This window comes from Arachis ipaensis, chromosome B04, assembly GCF_000816755.2.
Source record: "Arachis ipaensis cultivar K30076 chromosome B04, Araip1.1, whole genome shotgun sequence".
NCBI classification, from domain to species: domain Eukaryota; kingdom Viridiplantae; phylum Streptophyta; class Magnoliopsida; order Fabales; family Fabaceae; genus Arachis; species Arachis ipaensis.
In genome coordinates, this window is record NC_029788.2 from 121,912,722 (window position 1) to 121,918,167 (window position 5,446).

The window sequence follows — 5,446 nt, forward strand, 5'->3', positions numbered from 1 at the left end:
TGTGGAGGTTTTCAAAACCTCCAGAATTTGAGGTGCCACAAAGTCTTTCGTGGGAGTTTTTAAAAACCTCCACAATCTATTTAGTGGGGGGTTTTGTGTATGTTTAGTGGGGGTTTTATATTGAATTTTGTGACAATTTTAAATCACTTTTGTGGCAGTTTAAAACCCGCACAAATTAATTTTTCAATTTAACAAAAATTAATTATTTTGTGAGATTTTCAAACCTCCACAAACCTATAATTATGCATTTATTTTTAATTTCAAATCATTCATTAACCCCATCTCATTTACGTACTCTCATCTCATTAATTAGCTACTTATCAATCACAGGATTTTCTATCAAAATTCAACTCTCATCTCATTAATTAGCTACTTATCAATCACAGGGTTTTCTATCAAAATTCAACACCAACAGTGTGTTTTTCATGTGGGTCAAAATACACATGGATCAATTCCATGGAGCTTCCATTCATAATTTTTTACCCCAATACAACCAAGAGGTATATATTACAAGAACAAACATGAATCTAAAATTAAATTGCACTACATGAGAGTTACAACTTTATCCAGATTGTGAGTGTTCTTCAAAAATTGAGCAAATGAAGCAGGCTTGTTTTCCATTAACTTATAATAATATCCAAAAAAAAAAAGCAGTTTTATACCCAATATGGAAGTTCAATGAAACTACAGAGAATTTTAAAGTAACTAAACCTCAAATGAACTACTTGCATCTGTGGATCCTTACATACTTTTTCCAGCATCCTACAAACCAACACCAAATCAAATTAATCATACAAAAAAAAAAGAATGGCAAAACAACATATCATTTAAGGTCTTTAAACCATATTACAAGAAATTTTAATCAACAGGAAGAATATCATATTGAAGAACACTAACTTTTTGGTTGATGGGAAACTCTAAACTGTCCAGTGGTCTAAGCACTATCAGCGGAAAGAAGATGCCTATTTCACCTTGAAAACAAAAAGAGTGGTGCAGAAACAAATTAGACACATTAAATCAATAGTGGTCTCTGCTAAAAACTTCTATGAGATTTGCAAAAAGATATTACACATACTTTGAGACTCTCTCTGAATCGTAACAACAGCACCAAGAATATTCCAGTTGCATACTGCCAACAAAGAAGAACAAAATAACAAGATTTACAAGTAGATCCTTAAGAATATGCTAAAAAAATGTAACTTAGTTCAACCAACCTGAAATATGACAGGAAATTATGAAACTGAAGCTGAAAATAATGCATATGAAAGATATCCCTTCGCCGAATCAATTAAATGAAAATTCTTTGTAAATGAGTGGCTAACTCCCTCCAACAAACCCTGAGAAAATAAAATAAAAAATAAAAAATTCAATTGTCGTCAATTAAGAACAAAAAAGAATAATTTGAAATATTGAGAAACCAATTCATAGCAATGTGAATGAGTTTTAAAGAATAATAAAAAGACAATAATGTACCGTCCTTCCATAAGGTTTTATTTAAGAAAGAAACCATTAAATACAAATATCAACATCAAAACAAAAGGAAATGTAAGTTTTCTTTACATCATCTTGACATTAATTGTATTTGTAGATCTAATGGACCAAGTATATCACGGAAAATCAAATAGACCTGAAACTTGGTCCAGAGTAAAGCAAAAAAAATGCTTATGCATCATTACAAGGAACACAAGTTTTTATGAATTTTGCTACAACCTATATACTAGCAATTAATAGATGCCAGAATCACTTTATAACCTGCAGAAGTTCAAGAGATAATATCCTTGTCTTGGTTGTAACTTTATCATTATCTTCTTTTATGAAACAAATTAAACACTTTTTATGAAATGCAGAAATTTGCACTTCAAAACAGATTACTTATGTAAGAAATGGTTTCCATTTTTTTTTCCTGAAACAACTATGTAATATACCACCAAATTAAGTTCATGACCAAACATCCTTAACAAACATCATTAAGGCTCATGTTCAAAGGCATAGTACAGCCAAATTTAAAGATAACTTCACTCAAAAGGCAGGTTAACTGTAAAATTATTAATTTTTACCCCATTATTCCTGTGAACAAAATTGATCAAATTGCTAAAATGTACTAATAAATCTTAAGAGATACAACTTCAGCAATACATGATTAGATAAGATGAATAACATATTAGCATCATTTATCACTAAATGCATTTCTAACTTGTTACTTCATGCACAATGCTTTTATCAAGAGTTTACCGAGGATAGCATTTCTAACTGGTAGCTGCATCCATTATCCAGTTCAACATCAAGTGCACCAAAAAAGGCAAACAGAAAAATTGGTAATTCAGAATTCCAAGCACATATACAACCCAAAACATCGGAATAAGTCTGTGTGTACACCATACAGTGATGCAATTTGTCAAATAAAAGAGGGATCATATTGTTGTTGGAGCAGATCATGATAACAAAATGTGTTTTTAGCTATTTTAAAAGTGGACAATTCTATATGTACTTAATACTTACATAACTTTTGGTGATGTACATAGATGAAGCATTTGCCAAAACGTATATTTGATATCCATTTGTTGCCACTACAATGCATGATCAAATCATAGAGAGAAAATAAAGAGTTAACAAAGTAGAAATTAGAACTAAAACATAGTGAACAAAAATTATAAAGATATATAAATTTCCCAGTGTGCTGTTTGGATTTCCTTATTAGAATCATAACACAAAATCCACAACAGCGAAGGGCATACACCTGCTTCATCGGACACAAATGAGCAGTGAATTATGACTATTCAATTCAGAAATTCAAAATCAAATCTACTTAATCGAACTATTTTAGAAATCACAAAAAAAGCAAGAGTATTAGAGCTGAACCTATTCGGTTTCCCTCCTTATATATTATTTGCCTCCTTATATTAGCGAAGTCACTCTTCTCTGATCTCAAAAGTTATTGCAAAATTTATTGTTAACAAAGAATAAATATCATCAAATTAATAGGGAAGAAAAAGAGGTACCAGCGGCAGTTCAAAGGAAAAATTGGAGTGAGAGAAAGCGGCGTGGACGAAGAAGCTTGGGAGTGAACAGATCTAAAAATGGTCCAAATCCACATTAATCAAATTTAATTGTATCCTTGAATACAATATAAGTGAATCTTGTAACAGACATTGGGTTTAAAAAAATAAATAAAAACAATTTATAAAATTAATGCAGTATTTTGCATTCAAATAAAATGGTAAGATACCTTAAGCACTCGATCATGTGTTGTCAACCAACAACGAAACACAAATTGCTGTATAGCAGTATGAATCTCTAACAAATGACCGCCCAAATTTGGACCATCATTTAACAAATATATATTAATACACTCAATAAGCTTGCGTGATATCTTTCCCTCTTCCCTAAAGAAAGAAACCAAGATAGGACATTTTGTATCTGAGCAGAAAATAATAGTAGAGACAGTTAAAATAAAATGGAAGCAACATAAGAGTACCTGATCAACAAATAGATCCTAACAAACCCCTTAACAAGGTCTTCTCTTATACTATTAGGATAGTCCCTAGTAAGAATGAAGTGCCAATATATAGCGGAAGACCTCCTCCTTGGAAGTATAAATATTTTTCACATTGAAGCTTGCTTCAACTTTCTCAATGTACAGAAACACCAACTCTTGCCAAAAAAAAGAAAGAAAACAAAAATCAATGAATATATAAGATTAAAATGATCATGTTTGACGAGATGTAAAGATAATGCATGCCTCAAACAATCTATGATATGATCAGATTTAATTTACAGTGAACAAATAAGATACAGTATCGGTTCATCGAACAAGAATTAATACAACGATTAAGAGAACAAACAATTCATCAAACACTTAGAGTGCTTGCAAATTTGAAACAATGATCATCAATTAAGAGATAATAAAACTCATTGAATGTTATATCATATAGCAAAGCATTCAAAATCTGAAAATGAAAAACAAAGAAAATGAATAAAAAGGAAAAAGAGAAAGAGAACCGAAAATTGAGAAGGAGTGGAACGAAGAAGAGCATGCAGAAGCGAGAGAATGCCGATGGAGAACACAAGAATCATTTGCGGAGGAGAGTTGACAGAAGAGGTGCTTTCTCTTGGTCTCAGAGGCTTTCTGGCAACAGCATAAAGGAGATGAACTTTAGTAGTAACGACGGCAGCAATGGCGGAGGAGGCGGCGACGGCGGCAGAGGCGGCGACGGCGATGGAGATGGCTATCGCAATGCTAGGGTTTCAGTGAGCTCTCATCCTCTGTTCTTTCTCTTCAAGTATTTTCTTCGATTTTGAAAAGAGTTTTAATTATATGGTAATTTAAGTGGTAACAATGAGTTTTATTCTTAGTTATCTTGTGGGAGTTTATCAAAATGCCACAGATAAAATATGTTATGGAGGTTTTTAAAAACTCTCACTAAAAAAGACCCACAAATATATATAAATTTTGTAGTGATAGTTGGATCCGAATATCCGATTATTATCCCCTTTGACATATCCCTATTGGTCCATGTGCTATATTTTAATTATTTTAATGTATTTCTTTAATTGATACCCATCATAAGATGTATGTCTAATTATTCTCCTAGACATTAGATCTTTTTCTTTTTAATAGATTAGACAAGTATGCACATCTTTCCATTTTAGATATTATAACATGCTAAATTTATTCGTATTACACATTTACTTACACAACATTTAAGGATTCTCATTATTCACTATTTGATATTTATAAAAAATAGGGTTGCTACACATTCAAGTATTTTTTTCATCTAAGTTTATTTAAGTAGGTCCAACACCAACAAAAATCAGCAATTCTATATCATTACCTCATATCCTCACCCGAAACAAGTGAAATCACTTCACTGCATCTACCCAAGGAGCTCAAATAATCTCTTTCAATAATCATCAGATTAAAATTAATCATATTATTACTCCATCTCAACAAGAACAACCCTCAGCATCAACCGACACCAGCATGAGGGACCTCTCAGTTGTACAAACACTTGTTGTTGTTGTTGTTATTATTATTATTATTAGTTTTTGGATTAAATTAGATAATTTTAATAAAAATTTTACAATAAACTAATAATCAAATGATTAACTGAAAATTAGTTTATAAAATTAAATTTTAACTTCTATTATATTAATTAAAAGAAACAAATATTTTAATTTCATAATTTAAGATCTTAGAGATAATAAATTTATTTAACATATTTTAAGAATAAGAAAATGTTGACAATTCGAGATATTAAATTTATATCTTTTAATAAGTTATTAATATTTTAATTCATTTTAAAGATTAAATTAACAGTTTTAAATTAAATTAATGAAAATTATTTTATTAAAGATTTTTATTTTAGAAATTACTTATTTATTTAATATTAATTGAGCATTGTTTAAAAAAAATTTAATACCCAGAATGTTGAACATACATAACGAA

At 30.3% G+C, this 5,446-nt stretch overlaps 1 long non-coding RNA gene across 11 annotated transcripts; it reads right to left on the reverse strand.

Moving 5' to 3' along the window:
* On the reverse strand, positions 429-4,958 carry LOC107635046. Of its 11 annotated transcripts, none has more exons than XR_001619129.2 (8): positions 4,000-4,956; positions 3,476-3,651; positions 3,227-3,383; positions 2,500-3,071; positions 1,215-1,337; positions 1,076-1,129; positions 898-971; positions 429-762 (listed from the first exon to the last, which is right to left on the reverse strand). It is a non-coding gene; the product is annotated as an uncharacterized LOC107635046 (long non-coding RNA). The 11 variants fall into 11 exon arrangements; XR_002361867.1 differs by having other exon boundaries at positions 2,500-2,919; positions 3,000-3,071; positions 3,227-3,651; XR_002361865.1 differs by adding an exon at positions 2,233-2,257 and having other exon boundaries at positions 2,500-2,567; positions 2,860-3,651.